Raw genomic sequence first — 17,343 nt, 5'->3', positions numbered from 1 at the left:
AACATATATGACATACATGACATACAGATAGACAGTACTGCTACATCTATACATTTATGACATATCAGATTTGCAAATACAGTACTGTTTGTGATACAAAAGTGTCCAGAAAAGGAGTGTATATACATTTGGCATAGAAACTGTACATTGGAGGAGGTTGGTTGGGTGGGGTGGGGTTGGGTGGGTTGGGTGAGGGCTGTACATTGGAGGTGGGGGGGGGGGGGGGGGGGTTGGGAAGGGGACACACACACATTTTACACTGTACATTGGAATATTGACAAAGCCTTACTTGGTCATTTACTGTACAACTAGGTTAGGACATTTGTAGGGGCCAGTTTCGAATTGAATGAATCTCACCTTGGCCCTGCGCCGAGGCTCGTGCACACTTTCACGTATTTGCATACCAAAACCGCCCCGATTAACCATATACGGTAATGGACACCTCCATGAAATGTGGAAGCATGGACTAAACCGAGGGTGTTGTACACTGTCGGATATTATATCTATTAACTTCCTAAAAGACCATTGCCTGGACACCGCAAACACTAATAAAGACCATTAACCACTGTTTTGCCGTTGCCCGTTAGTGTCATTAATGCATGCTGGAATAAGAATGCCTTTCTTAATTTATTTTTAATATTAATAATTATTATAATACAATAAAAGACAGCTCCGTCTTTTAATACACATATATTGTACAGTAACGTCAAATAAATACTACAGTCCCCGCTGAAATAAAGGTTCTGCACGCACATACCAGCAGTGATCTACAGCATAAAAGATAGCCACTTTATAATACTATTCTGAGTAGATAATTCATCTGTATCGCAACAGAGTCACGGATCTGGTCGGGGCAGGTATCATTATGTCGGGAAAATCCTTATGAAATAAACAAACGTGAATTAAAGAATTTAAAAACAAAGTTTAGCATATTAAATTGTTTTATAAGCTTTCTGAGTAGATCATTCATCTGTATCGCAACAGAGTCACGGATCTGGTCGGGGCAGGTAGCATTATGTCGGGAAAATCTTTATGAAATAAACAAAAGTGAATTAAGGAATTTAAAACGAAGTTTAGCATATTAAATCGTTTTATAAGCTTATAGCTTTTTTCGTGCTGATTTGAGAGGGTCCAGCTGCAGAGCCGGAGAGCAACTCTCAGGGCCAAGATAGCACTTATACTATTTTGAGAGAGACAGCAGAGAGACAGACAGCAGAGAGACAGACAGACAGACAGACACTGTTCCACAGTGTGTGTGTGTGTGTGTGTGTGTGTGTGTGTGTGTGTGTGTGTGTGTGTGTGTGTGTGTGTGTGTGTGTGTGTGTGTGTGTGTGTGTGTGTGTGCGTGCGTGCGTGCGTGTGTGTGTGTGACTACTAGTCTAATAGTAGAGACTCAGCCCCCCCCCCCCCCCTCTGGACCACCTCCTAGTAGAGACTTCTCTAGGAAGAAGACGAAGATGAGGATTAAGGCGAGACACTGCAGGTGAATAGGCAAATATACTTTTTTTGTTGATTTTGAGATTTTGTTATATTTTGCTTCCTAAACATGTCTTCTATGAAACTAGTGACAATAAAACGTCAATAACACACATTTAGTTGTTCATTTTACTTCATTTTGCCTTATTGCATCCATAAATGTCCACATATTTAATGGGGAAGTGCCTCATTTGCATATATAAACATACATTTCAGAAAACTTGTCTCTACTAGGAGGTGGTCCAGAGGGGGGGGGGGGGGGGTCTCTACTGGGAGGTGGTCCAGAGGGGGGGGTCTCTACTAGGAGACTAGTGGTCACACACACACACTGTGGAACAGTGTCTATCTGTCTGTCTGTCTGTCTCTCTGCTGTCTGTCTCTCCGGCTCTGCAGCTGGACCTTCTCAAATAAGCACGGAAAAGCTTTTAAGCTCATAGCTCCAATTTGGGTCCCATATTGCGGTACAAATGAAGGAGGTGTCTCGGGTAGTGGACTCTAGTTAATATTATGTTCTCTCTGCAATTAGACTGCCCCTCATTCATTCATTCATCCCTATCTGATGCTATCTCTGAAAACAGTTCCTGCGAGCGCAGTCAGTGCACCCCATAACGCTATATATATAAACCTGCATTCATTCGGAGAGAAAGACCTATTCCACATGCTATTTAGGGTTTGACAATAATTACACTAATATCGCTATTTCACAATGAACTATAATGAATTACAGGGGTCATACAGAACCACTGGCGTAACTCTCTCTCAATGTGTGCCGGGGACAGATTTGGGGGCGTGGCGAGTGACGTCGATGGGGGGGGGGGGGTTAGGGCCCGTAGCCGCATTTCTGCAGACCCCTCTCTGATTGGTTGAACTCTATTTCTGCAGACCCCTCTCTGATTGGGTTGAGCGAAGCCCCTCTCTGATTGGTTGAGCGTGCGCATGCGCATGAGCCGCGACAAGCTCCTCCAGAAACTCCTCCAGAAACTCCGTTAAGCTCCAGAGAGAGAGGCTGAAAACCCACAGTTCTTGCCCGACGGATGGGAGCGAATCCCGGATCCGAGGTTTCTGATGACTACCCCCAAAACACGGAGGTTGCGAACGCAATTTATACGCATGGAAGTATTGATTACGCCATAACGAATCATTAAAAAAATATACCGTTAACTGGAATATGTTGTGTGTGTGCCTTTCTGAATATGATTTGGGAGGGTTATAATAGAAGAAAGACAGTGTAAACAATATAACGTTATGTGAATAAACCGCGAAATAATAACTAATTCCTTGGTCAATAGAAGTCTCTGTGATACTTTCTGAATATGATTTGGGAGGGTTATAATAGAAGAAAGACAGTGTAAACAATATAACGTTATGTGAATAAACCGCAAAATAATAACTAATTCCTTGGTCAATAGAAGTCTCTGTGATACTTTCTGAATATGATTTGGGAGGGTTATAATAGAAGAAAGACAGTGTAAACAATATAACGTTATGTGAATAAACCGCGAAATAATAACTAATTCCTTGGTCAATAGAAGTCTCTGTGATACTTTCTGAATATGATTTGGGAGGGTTATAATAGAAGAAAGACAGTGTAAACAATATGTTTGACGTATTTGAACACACACCTAGACTGACGACCCGAGCTATTATTATGCAAAGACAAGTACTTTAGCGAGTGGGTACTTGGCCCTTGCAGGGCAAGAATGCGACCCCCATCTACTGCTCTTTGCATAATAATAGAACAGGTAGTCAGACTCAGCTCTTTGGACGGTAAAACGTGGGGGGGACACTTTCCGCCGTCCCCGGCGTCAAATACGCCCCTGTACAGAACACGCGCCAGTGTCTTTATTTCCGTGTTGGAACGAATGCATGTACTGAGGAGCGCTTGTGCGTAGTAACGATATTCTACCACTGGGCGTCAGCTAAGTGTGCTTCGAGCTGTGCGTACACATAAGCACGGAGTCAAGTTCAAGTTGAAATTGATGAATCCCACTCTTTGCTTAGAAATGGTCATACGCACAGGTTAAGCACAAATCTGTGCGTAAGACACGTTGATGAATGAGGGCCCTGGCCTATATCTGATTTCATAATTAGATTATAGTGAAGGAGAGGAGTTCTTAATCTGTAGGAATATTTCGCCTAAAGGTACATGCCTAAGTATATGGACGATTGCTTTACTTCTGCAAGGTCAATTTGCATGTTCTTGGTATCTAGGAACATCTAGGGACCTGGGGGTATGTATTTCCAGTGTCAGAAATATTGTGTCTGTTACTAGGCTGAGTAAATTGTAATGAAGAAAAGGAGAATATAAATTATGATTTATGATTTTTGCATCTTTGACGGGAAAATCAAATCGGGTATGAGAAAATGCTCACTGAGCTCATTCACCACCTTATTGAGATCATGTGTACAAAAAATCTAAACAAATGAATAAAGGGAAGATGATTAAACAGAAGGATTTGTAGATACAGTAATTAATGATAATCCATTTTAATTATAAATTCATATTTGACCTTGAACTTGACCTTGACCTTATTTTTTTTGAACAAATGTTTTTTATTTACCCTTTTTTAACATAAAACCAGACACACAATACATTAACAGTAGAAATCCACAATAAATCACAGGACTATGATCGACATAATAATAACAATAATGACAGTCCAGTACTTAAATCAAAATAAATGTAAATTAAAAGATATACCCATAATAAATACAATACAATACATATGCTCTTGCTCGCTCCCCCCCCCCCCCCCCCCCCCCTCAGGACCCCCTCTTGGACAATCCATCCATTATTCCGTTTAACACCAGGAATTACAAATTCATATGCTATCCTTTATCCTCTCCACCACATCTAACCAGGTTCTATGCTGGCTTCATTAACCTAAAATTCGTGCGGTAGATATCTCTAGATAAATCACATCGAGATAGGTAAGAACCGATACCTTCCGGCACATTTTATCCGGTTGAATCCAGCGTGATGCTATCAGCTTTTTAGCAGCCGTAAGACCGGACAAAATTAGTCTCTTTACCTGTATAGAGGCTGCTAACTGAGAAACATCATTCAACAACAATACAGAAGGCAGTACAGGTATGGTCAGAAATAAAAATTCAGATAATTGCGTGGTTACTTCTTCCCAGAATATCTTAACTATCCCAATACATATGCATAAATGTACCAATATCACCGTTTAAACATAAGGAGCATCGAAAGTCTTGTTTGAGCCCCATTAGGTGCAAACGTCTAGGAGTTAAGTAAGTCCTATGAATAAAATTAAGATTAATCTGTTGATGATCCGGGTTGCGTGATGACAGCCGTACGTTTGCCCAAACTTCATCCCAATCAAAATCTACTTCCAAGTTTGGTATATCCTTCCTCCAGACTAAGTCTAGAGGAAGGACCACATATGAGGACGTAAGTAAGTGACGATAAAAATCAGAGACGAAGCCTCTCGATGTCTCCTTTTCATAAAAGAATTTGTGATATCTGTGGTGCTCAAGTGGCACCTTTAATGGGACTCCATGAGCCCTTAATCCATGAGGCTAGGATAAGCCTTGTGGACCCAACTCTTTAGATGAGGGAACGGGTACATACGCACACAATACACGACCACTGATGGATCCGTAAGGCTTGGATAAGCCTTATGGACCCAACTCTTTAGATGAGGGAACGGGTACATACGCACACAATACGCGACCACTGATGGATCCATGGGGCTTGGATAAGTCTTATGGACCCAACTCTGACCACTAATAAAAACGTAACTACACTAGCGTTATAAGAGCTAACATTGCTACCTACCGTACAAGTGCATTGGTTTAGTGCATTTCCTACTTCCGGTTGCTACTGAGCGGACATGTTTGTGCGGACCTGTTCTCCCAAACTGGTAAGCAAATGACTGTTTTCATGTTTTCATTTTTACGTTATTTTCATTTTTACGTTATTATTATTATTATTATTATTATTATTATTATTATTATTATTATTATTATTATTATTATTATTATTATTATTATTATTATTATTATTATTATTATTATTATTATTATTATTATTATTATTATTATTATTATTATTTTTTTTTTTTTTTTTTTTTTTTTAAACATTGATCTTAACTGATCACTGTGACTTTATTGCTTTTATCGTTATATATGCCTATGTTTGTGTACAGCACTTTGAGCTACATGACATGTATGAAAGGTGCTTTATAAATACTTACTTACTTACTTACTTAAAGCTGCTCTTAATTGTAGATAGAAATAAAAAGTGGATTTGGTGAGGTTAAATTTGTTAGATATATCTTTATAGCTGCAAAAACCCCGGTCGTTGAAGACATCCCCCAATGTATGTATGCCCTTCTTTTCCCATTTGGTAAATCTGATTGGTGTGCAATAAGGAGTGAATTGTTATTAAATAGGGGAGAATGACTATGCCATTTATATTGGTTAGTGAATTTTTGTGTCACGCCATATCCGGATCACATGTGTAATAAGAGGGCCAAATTTCAAGTTGCATTGCTTAATTGATAAGTTGGTGTATACTATATCCTGCAGTCTATGTGGTGCCACTATATTCTCCTCTAATGGTCTCCAGGATACAGATGCTTGAGAATCAAACCAGGTGATCAGTGGTCTTAAAGAGAACGCTTTAAAATAGTAGCTGAAGTCTGGAAATGCTAAACCCCCGTCGGCTTTATTTCTCTGTGCAGTGGATCTTTTTATTCATGGGGGTTTGTTGTTCCAAATAAATGTATATGCGGCGGATTGTAATTTTTGCCAGTAACCAACAGGGGGGGGGGGGGGGGGGGGGGTAACGGCAACATTGAGCTGAAAAAGTTGATTCCAGGTAAAACATCCATCTTAACTATTGATGCTCGGGCCTGTACTGAGTTTTTTAGTTTTGACCACCTGCCGAAGTCGTTTGTGATCCTGTCTAGGAAATCAGGTATAATTATACTTCACCGTTTGGCATATAGTGGGGAATATTTCAACTCCAAGACATCTAAAGTGTTCTACCATTGGTATATTTACTGGGAGTGAGGTAGCCTTCGCAGTCACATTAAGTGGAAGTAAGGCCGATTTTGGCCAGTTTATCTTAAATCCTGATAGATTGCCAAAATCATCTATTACCTTGAGAAGATGAGGTAGTGAGGTGGTAGGGTTTTGCATGAACATTATTACATCGTCCGCATATAAACTGATATGATGCTGTGTGCCCTTAATTGAAATCGGCTCTATGGATTGGGATTGTCTTATATACTGTGCCAAAGGTTCTAGAGATAGAGCAAACAGTCCGGGACTAAGAGGACAACCCTGTCTGGACGAACGCGACACAGGGAAGTTTGGGGAGGTGAATTTCCCTGTTATAATCATGGCAGATGGATCTGTGTATAGTACTTTGATCATATTAATGAATCCATCTCCTAACCCCATCCTTCCAAGTACTGCCCATAAATAAGACCATTCCAACCTATCAAATGCCTTCATCGCATCCAAGGATAATACATCTACAGGAGGTACAGCTTCCTTGCTGGCGTCTATCACATGCAGTAACCGTCTAATATTATCCGTGATCAGGCAGCCTCTTATGAAGCCTGTCTGATCAGGATGAACTAAAGATGTCATATGCTTTTGAAGTCTGATGGTTAGTACCTTAGCGTACAGCTTAATATCGGTTCCAAGGAGGCTTAAGGGTCTATAACTACCACATTCGGTGGGGTCTTTGTCTTTTTTAAGGAGGACAGATATAAGTGCCATATTAATGTCCCTGGAGAAGTTCCCCTCTTTGATTGAGTATAAAATCATGTCAAGTAATAGGGGTCCAATTACATCCCAACATTAGAGGTACAGTTCTGGTGGGATACCATCCCATCCAGGGGCCTTACCACTTTGCAATTCAGATATAGCCTCCCTAAGTTCCTCTAGTGCAGGGGTGGCCAACCCGCGGCTCGTGAGCCGCATGCGGCTCTTTGCCCATCAATGTGCGGCTCTTCCATCCATAAAAAAAATTTAAAAAAAATATATTTTTTTAAATTAAAAAAAAAATGTTTTACTTTTTTTTTTTTTTATGTCACTCATTCCATAAGGACGTAGAATAAACATTTACAATTTTTTTTTAAATGGTCCATTTGCATGTTCTTGGTATCTGAATCTAGGGACATATATGGATCAGTGTCAGAAATAGTGTGTCTGTTACTAGGCTTGAGTAAATTGTAATGAACCAAAGGAGAATATCAATTCTATTTAAAAATTTTTTTTATCTTTGACTGTGAATAACACCATGCTAAAATTTACCAGACCTGAAAAATCTAAGCAAATGAATAAAGGGAATATGATTAAACAGAAGGTTTTGTAGATACAGTACTGAATTCTGCCATCTTTTTTATAATGTAAATTTCTCCACCATTTTTCATCATATTGCAACACCGTTTTTTGCAAGACGTTCACAGAAAGGTAGAGAAACTAACTGCGTTCCGTTTTATGGCAATAACGTTCAGGTTTGTGGGAGATAATCCCAAAAAATAAGAGAAATTAAAAAGTTAATTCAGAAGTCAGATGATTGACAGGGGCTGGTGTGAGCTGGGTAGGGTAGGTTTTCTAAATTTGAAAGCCCTGAGTCTCTTCCTTCAAAAGACTACACTCACTTTTGGATGTGCCACTTCCTCCTGTCAATATGCGCCGGTTTCCGACTCAATGCCCTGAGATTTCTATAATCTTATATTTCACTAATAACAGTTAAAATAATTGGTAAACAAACGTAATGCTGAAAATATACACTTTTACTGTATATCTCGGGTTTAAGAGGTTAACCCTGTGAGGCCCAAATTAAAAAGACATTAGCAACTTCAGAGGCCAGAGGGTGGGACATATAAACACGTTTACTATCAAATAGCATTGTGAGGCTGAACAACAGGACCAATTGACTATGCATGTGCTTAAAGGGGAACTATCTTATAAATGGCCTTTTTCAGTGTTTACCATTGTTTCTTAGCTATGTGGACTTATATTAATAGGATCTATGTCTCTAATTCTCATATTGGCGCATTCTTCCAATTCTCCTCTCACAATATTCACCCTCACTGAACTGAGTCATCTGAAAATGTGCATATCTGTGATGTCAGAGATTTCTCAGCTGCATAATAATGTGGCAGTTGATGTGGCAGTTGGCACCAGGCCACACAGTGGTTGGAGCCCAGCCTCAAAACGGCTTAAGATCTTGAGTTAGAAAAATGCGGTTTTTAGTACTTGATTAGAAATACAAAACAATGCATTTTTTTGGAAAAAAACCTAGGTGTTCCATAGACTCACAGGAATTGTGTAAAAGTGCCCAAATAGTGAAAGAAATAGTAAAACAGTTCCCCTTTAAAAATTTTTAAATAAACATTATTTTTTTAAATGGCTAAAAGTGATTTGGTAATTTTGCAACCGTGGGTCTCACAGGGTACTTTTAACCCTGTGAGGCCCAAATAAAAAAGACATTAGCAACTTCAGAGGCCAGAGGGTGAGACCTTAGCATAATTAGCATTTTCCGATAAATTCGTATTTCCGATAAATCGTATAAAACATCGGTAAAAATGAAAATATACACTTTGACTACTGTTTTTGATATGGTTATGGTATTTACTCTTGGCTAAAATTCATTTTTTTAAACATTAACCTCTTAACATCCAAGGGCCCACATGTGGACGATTCTTTGCCGACCTCTAGTGGCTCGGTGTGCATTTCCTTTAATACAATATATAGGTAGAATTAAAGCCCTATTTGTTGCCTGTCGATTGCCCTTTCAGGTGACAAAATCCGTTCAGCGGTTCTCGAGTTACATGCCGATATGTGAGGCGTGCCCCAAAGTACGCAAAAGTACACATTACCACCCCCGACTCCCGGGGCTCTAGCTCCGTCAATCATTTGGCGATCTCGAAAATCTTTGCACAGGGTTGTAGCCAATGAGTGTGGCTTTCCAATGATACCCCATGATATGATAATTGGGGATCTAATATGGTCTCTATTGATCGATTTATGATAAAGAAAAGCAGGGTCCCCTTATAGGGGGACCTTAAGACTTAACAGGTTAATTAATTATATAATAATAATAATAATAATAATAATAATAATAATAATAATAATAATAATAATAATAATAATAATAATAATAATAATAATAATAATAATAATAATAATAATAATAATAATAACTAGACAATTCCGCGCGGGGGAAATTGTGAAAGTGTGGGTGACGCCTGTGCACCGCCGGCCAACGGGGGAGAGGGTCTCTCGCGAGTCTCTATGACAAATGGTTCAAAGGATACAAAAAGGGGGCGCGGCCTAAGGATCGGGGGAGTGGTCAACATAGACCATTTGAAGATCGGACTTCTCCGAGTTTTAATATTTTTTCTGACTTTTCCGAGTTTTTGAACTTTTTCGGATTTTTGGATTTTTCCGGGTTTTCGGAATTTTCCGAGTTTTTGGATTTTTCCGGGTTTTCGGGTTTTCTGACTTTTCCGAGTTTTTGAACTTTTTCGGATTTTTGATGTTTTCGGATTTTTCCGAGTTTTGGGATTTTTCCGAGTTTTTGAACTTTTTCGATTTTTCCGAGTTTTCTGATTTTTCTGATTTTTCAGATTTTTCCGAGTTTTCGGGTTTTGGGATTTTTCCGAGTTTTTGAACTTTTTCGGATTTTAGATTTTTCTGAGTTTTCGGATTTTTCCGAGTTTTCGGATTTTCCGGGTTTTTGAAAGGGGGTGTGGCCTAAGGGGGCGTGGTCTAAGGATCGGGGGAGTGGTCAACATCGACCAATGAAAGGTGGTCAACATCGACCAATGGCACAACCCGCAAGTCTCTACGACAAACGGTTCAAGAGATACACTGAGGGGGTGTGGCCTAAGGGGGCGTGGTCTAAGGATCGGGGGAGTGGTCAACATCGACCAATGAAAGGGGGTCAACATGGACCAATGAAAAATGAAAGAGGATATCCCTACTGAGTACAATGGCACAATCCGCAAGTCTCTACGACAAACGGTTCAAGAGATACACTGAGGGGGTGTGGCCTAAGGGGGCGTGGTCTAAGGATCGGGGGAGTGGTCAACATCGACCAATGAAAGGTGGTCAACATGGACCAATGAAAAATGAAAGAGGATATCCCTACTGAGTACAATGGCACAATCCGAAAGTCTCTACGACAAACGGTTCAAGAGATACACTGAGGGGGTGTGGCCTAATGGGGCGTGGTCTAAGGATCGGGGGAGTGGTCAACATCGACCAATGAAAGGTGGTCAACATCGACCAATGGCACAATCCGCAAGTCTCTACGACAAACGGTTCAAGAGATACACTGAGGGGGTGTGGCCTAAGGGGGCGTGGTCTAATGATCGGGGGAGTGTTCAACATCGACCAATGAAAGGTGGTCAACATGGACCAATGAAAAATGAAAGAGGATATCCCTACTGAGTACAATGACACAACCCGCAAGACAGATGGCGCTGTCCAGAAATTCAGTACTGCAACACAGTGATGGGCAATGATGGGTTAAGTGGATGATGTCATTGGCAGGTCAGCTGAGCCATGAGCCCTGAGCCTCACAGCTGTTAAGGCTGAACCAATCAGCCATGAGCACAATGACTTGCATATTCTGAATTTTCTTTACATGACTGCATTGTCACGTTGATTAAAAGAAAACTATAAGAGATGAAGCGTTGTGACGCGCACATGAGCACTACAACGAGTAGGCGAGTGGCATTCGTGCGATATTGTGGCACTCCTTCGGCGATCGGAACAGAAGGGTAAAAAAGAGTGAGAAAAAATAGATTCCTAGTGTGGATTTGCATGGCGGTCAATGGAGAGGAGAACCTTCAAACAAATGGTCGTCAGTTGAGATAGAAATGTCCAATTCCATTTATTTTTCTTTTGTGAGCGGACTGACAGCCGTGTCATCGTTTTGATGTGTTTGTTTTATTTCTACGTCCAAAATTGAGATCACACTCGCAATTCACCCAAGGTAGGGGAAAAAAGATTATTTCAGCTGCTACACTCTAAATTGCAATGCATTTCCAATGGGACCGAAATTTTACCGTTTAAAAGAAAGATCTCGCACTCTAAATTGCAATGCATTTCCAATGGGGCCGAAATTTTACTGTTTAAAGTCGATTCGTAGCCAGACGGTGAGGTGAAACTTTACGAGTTCGAATACCGCTGTTGCCATAGGCAAGCCGCTCGTTTTGATACCTTTCACGTGTATGGGGCGCGAACGCTCTGGCACGAGTGGTGTTGGCAAAATCGGTGGACCTATATCAGAAATAAATGTTTACTGTATTGATCATCTCAGAACCAAGCATTTGAAATGTCAGTGCTTAGCTTTATTTATAAATCACGCGTTGCGAAGGCTATTGGCACGCAGCTTTATATTTCTCGAACAAGTTAGATACTGTTTATAATTAATTTTGTATTGTATTTCGTTTACTTCGTAATGTATAGAGGAGTGCAAAAGAATAGAATCTTTATTGTAGGTCCAACGAAATTGAGTTTAGAGCATCACCACATCCAAACATACTGAATATAGCATGTACAAAATAATAATATCAATAATATAATATCAATGTATCAAATAGATAAAAGTTAAATACAGATTAAAATACAGAATTAGAGCCCTCCACATTCGAAGGAACGGCATGTTGTAACGCTTCCCCCGGTCCTGCGGGACCAGACGGCAACCCTCCTCCCGGTGTGGCTGGTCCAGGTTTTGGACCTTCACCAATACACCACTTCACAATACAACACTGCCAACCGGTGGGCTGATCCAGATGTGGCAGATCTGGCATCAGCTCACTCACCTGATTAACATTATGTTCTGCCATTTATGTTTGATATATTCGTTGTCTATGTTGTCATTATTATTTCCACTGTGTTAGTCTTGTGTCCCTACTGTCTGTGTTTTGTAAGTGTGTTTTAGTCTCGTATGTCTCAGTTTATACAATTGTTATTGTTTTCCCCTGTGTGCTCTGTCTTCTGTTAGTTCTGTCTACCACACCTGTGTCCTGTTAGTAATTACCCTCTGTCTCTAATTAGTGTTTGTATTTAAGTGTTCTGGGCCAGCATACCCTTGCTGGTTCATTGTTTAAATGTTACCTGTGTGTCAGTCGTGTTTCCTTGTTTTCTGTTTGAGTAAACCTTGCTATCGTCACAACGCCGTCTCCTGCTTCCTGTTAATTATATATCTCCATTATCTGCTGCAACTGGGTTCCACACTCCACCATGCTATCGAAACACGCCATTCGTAACACATGTGTCATTTGCCGTTCTTGGTTTTAACTGCAGGTTTCTTTTTACTGCTTTCCATCTTGATTTCTAGTTTATTTTCTTTATTTGGACAGCGCGCTAAACTTGACAGTGTGCTACATTTTGACTGCTCGCGAGCCACGCATATTGGGCGTGTCTGCGCTGGTATCTCATCGTGCAATGTGCTTTCGTGGATAGCTCCCAGACGCAGAGCAGGCGACGCGGATGCAATTCTCTGTGGATTCCGCCCTCAGTGTTTAAGAACGCCACTGTTGGTGAGGATGTATTAAAATTTACCATCAAAGCAAGACTGCAGGTATTACCCACTAAATATAATCTGTCCACTTGGTATCCTCAAACTCACAAACAATTCTGTTTAAACCATCAGGATTCACAACAACACCTAGAATCCATTGCACACATAACAAATGGATGTACAGTAATGCATACAAACACCTGCATGGCTCGTCATGACCGTATTGTGGACATTGTGTCTGATGCGGTACAAAACATCTCACCATCTAGTGCAGCAATGTACAAACATACTAGAGTGCTACCAGAATAGTTTGGTCTTACCAATGATGTCTTTGCTAACATACCAAATACACCTGGTGTGTGTGTGTGTGTGTGTGTGTGTGTGTGTGTGTGTGTGTGTGTGTGTGTGTGTGTGTGTGTGTGTGTGTGTGTGTGTGTGTGTGTGTGTGTGTGTGTGTGTGTGTGTGTGTGTGTGTGTGTGTGTGTGTGTGTGTGTGTGTGTGTGTGTGTGTGTGTGTGTGTGTGCGTGCGTGCGTGAGTGAGTGTATGTTTGTGAGAGAGAGAGAGAGAGAGAGAGAGAGAGAGAGAGAGAGAGAGAGAGAGAGAGAGAGAGAGAGAGAGAGATCATATTCGTTTGGTGGCAGTGCTCTAATATAAATCACTGACCTAAAAGAAGTCAAGTGATAAATGCTGCACTTAGCTTAATTATAAAATAAAAGTAATTGATTATAACTTCACTCTTTAAGTTTGCACAAGGAACATATATAATCATTTAATGTAACTTAAATAATACGGCTTAAATGTATACATCAGCATCACCATGCAATTATTTGAGGTGGATGAGAGGATAAGATGTACAGTATGTTTAAGCTAGGGTGCGGTATTCAAAGAACCTGGTGAATGTTAGAGGGTAAAACATACAGCCACTCTGACAGGAGGCTCCATTACCTTCTCTTCATTCCACATGTGTCAAGAAACTTGGTCCACTTGTCAACCAAAACCATTTCACTTGTTGAATTACCACTCTGAATAAACTCTACACGACATCCTGAGAAGGCAGGATCAAGGGATTAACAATATCGAGGCCACTAAGCTTGCAATTGAATCTATTACAAATCGTGTTGTGCGTCTAGACTTTCTGTTTCTATAGAAGCAATACCCTCAGGCATAATGGCTGTACGCATTTCACATGGGCAATGAAATAATCACTTTCACATGCATTTCACAAGTGTATTTGGAAAAGCTCACACGTGATTCTCATGATTCTCACATGTGCCTATATATCATTTCACGTGTCATTTTGATGTCATATGTGATATACGCTGTCACATGTGGCCTATCATCACATGTAAAGCGTGTGTTGTTAGTTATGACATGCGATGACATGTGAAAGCAAAGTCATCAGCTGATACCATTAAAATAAAGTGTGGAAGTGTCGTAAATGACATGTGAAGTGTTGTAAATGACATGTGAAGTGTTGTAAATTACATGTGAAGTGTCGTAAATGACATGTGAAGTGTCGTAAATGACATGTGAAGTGTTGTAAATGACATGTGAAGTGTCGTAAATGACATGTGAAGTGTTGTAAATGACATGCGAAGTGTTGTAAATGACATGTGAAGTGTCGTAAATGACATGTGAAGTGTTGTAAATGACATGTGAAGTGTTGTAAATGACATGTGAAGTGTTGTAAATGATGTCCATACATGTTGTAAATTATTCCCATGAACACATCATGTCAAAGATAAAGCGTAAAGTGCTGAGAGAGGCTCAAAACGGCCAGAAGCAGCTGGATTTATTGTCTCAGTTTTATGCTGTGAAATCAGGATCAGCATCGTTGTCCGCAAACACCAACACATCACATCTTAGTGATATGAGCAGAGGGCTACGAGAGGCAGAAAAGTAAGTAGGTGAGACACACAAGCATGCCACAAGCATGCCACAGGAAAACAAACATCAGAAAGCAGGTGGAGAAGAGTCACACCAGGCTGTCGGGGGAACTTACCGACTGGTACACGCCTGCGCTGCACGGTGGCCCCCCCCTGGCACGAGGGCGTTGATGAGGATGGCGATTATCTCGCGAATTGAAATGCAGGAAAAACAATCGCGAGGCTTTTTGGGGTGTTGCAGGCAGCTCTGTTCTGAGATCCTGGGATGGATCGGTCTTGCCGTGACTGCACATAGGGAATGCAACCGAGCCTGTTTCCAGACGGCCCGTCACCCCACTGCGCTCCCTAGAAATGGCCACCGTTGCACGACATAGGAGTGTTGACGTAGGCAATTATGAGCTATAACGCAAAGAGACAGGCAATTACTTGTTGCTCCCAATTGGCGAGGTGGGGGGGGGGCATTTAAAATCAGGAAATATATACTGGTCAGACGACTATCTTGACAGTCAAACTATTCTCACTGAGATAAGATCGCTATCTTGGTAGGTAAATGCTGATATGACTCAGAGGCAGTGAAATTAACTGAAACAAAACAAGCATCTCAACCTACTATTAGGGGTTTAGCACTAAATGTTTTTGACAGACAGGTCTCCCCGGTACCATATTGCGTGACCTCTTTGCATTCCACTACACTTAAGTCTTTGTGAGGGTGAGCGCTAAGGAGCTCTTTGATCCTTACTCACATGATCCCACACAACTTGTTTTCTGTATGAGAACCCTTATGATATTTTTGCCTATATAGAATAACAACTGTTAGAAATGTACATTATGAGCACACTAAAGCATATTGTAACTGAGGGGTACAATTCCCTGACTGTATTAAAGATTGTGATATATTAAACCACTACTAGTTATGTACTTTAATTACTGGCCATACAGTACATGAATATATATGGTGAACACCCACACAAGAATACGGCATTGACACATAAAGTTCTATTTGGAGGGTATTTATTATTATTAAGCAACGTTAGGTTACAGATTGAGAATTAGGCTTGCGCTTGTATGGCGAAGAACACACGTAAAGTCAGTCAAGAGCGTAAGTCAATGAGAATAGTATGAATACTAGGATGGGTCTAAGCTGACGCCACCTGTGGTATAGCAATTACATTGGGCACACTGGTACCAGCTGGAGACACTGGGGGGTTCCCTCCGGGTGTAAGGCCGGTAGGGGTAGAGGAATGTTCGGGTACAAAGTCTGGGTCAACAAGGAATAACGAGGCTCCAGATACAGGAGCCGGTGCATGTACTCCCTTGATCAGCAGACAAAGCAACAGCTATAATCCAGTATGCTCGAATAGCATTGACGACAGCTAGCCAGCCTCTTCCTAGAGGCGGGCCCGAGTGATGATCCTCACGGGGGTAAATCCCAAACGACAGTGGGATCGACGGTTCTCTGCTCCAGCGGTCACGGTCCCAAAGCAATATAATCCAACCAGAAATGGTTCTGCAGTCGCCGGTGTAGGTTCTCCGGTGTACATATCCAACGGTTCTCGTCTAGGACTCCTCGGGTGGGGGCACGAGTTTAGGCCGCCCAGCCTGGATAAGTGCACTAGCTATATACACGACGAACCGGTGGTAATGCTGGTCACTGAAGAACTGTAGCCGCACGATACACTATAAATGATAGACTATTACTTCACATTAGAATAAGTCGAACTCAACGTTACTGCGTTAAACTCTGACACTTTAGCAATCTATTCGCACGCGGTTCTCAAGGCTCTATTTAGAGGCAAAGTGGCTCACTTCACTGCACGTTGTCTCGTGGTGAAGGCTTTACTAGTAATGAACGAAGTGCTGCTGTTTACACCTGCGCCGTATTTATACGTAAGGTGAATTATCTAGTGCCAACCTCAGTTCTGTCTCGTATTACTGCGCAGACTCTGGACATGTTGAGACATGCCCGGAGTTGCCTTTGAACTTGCTGTTGGGGGCTTGGCCGTTGGCGCCTAGGGGTCGCTGTCCAATAGGAGAGCGAATATTACTCTGGTTTGTACCCAGGTAAAGGGATATTCCGTGTATATATACAAATAATATACAAGGGATATCAAACGATATACAAATATTATACAAGGGATCTCAAGCAATAAATATATATATTCGGTTTAATCTGACCCTTTGTAACAGCCGCCTCCTAATTAGTCCGCACCTAATTAGTTAAAGCGAAGACAGATTAATAGTCCTGTCAACTACTCAATGTCTATTGTGGGGAGTAGGGCAATCTACAAAGTCAGTGGGTCATGATCGTCATCAAGGGAGTCAGGGAGCCTTGGCAACTCTATCAGCCTCGCCACGGGTCGGGTGTATGTCCGTCCCTGGACAATAACTTCTGCCGCTCTGACCTTGCCGTCGGCACCAGTGATCACTTTGCTTACGCAGCCGGCCGGCCACGCAG

The 17,343-nt window shown here is 41.3% G+C and overlaps 1 protein-coding gene across 1 annotated transcript in view; it reads right to left on the bottom strand.

Moving 5' to 3' along the window:
- The window catches only part of LOC311231723 (keratin-like protein KRT222), an 89,743-nt gene extending 74,628 nt beyond the window's left edge, over positions 1 to 15,115 (bottom strand). The window contains 1 exon segment of the mRNA XM_084318348.1: positions 15,005 to 15,115. The gene's annotated coding sequence lies outside the window, so the exon portion shown is untranslated.
- Between the last annotated feature and the right edge of the window lie 2,228 nt (positions 15,116 to 17,343).

The sequence above is a fragment of the Notolepis coatsorum genome (genome assembly GCF_963971535.1).
Source record: "Notolepis coatsorum genome assembly, chromosome: 7".
Lineage (NCBI taxonomy): Eukaryota > Metazoa > Chordata > Actinopteri > Aulopiformes > Paralepididae > Notolepis > Notolepis coatsorum.
The sequence above is the reverse complement of the archived record's forward strand: the minus strand, read 5'-3'. Positions and strand labels throughout refer to the sequence as shown.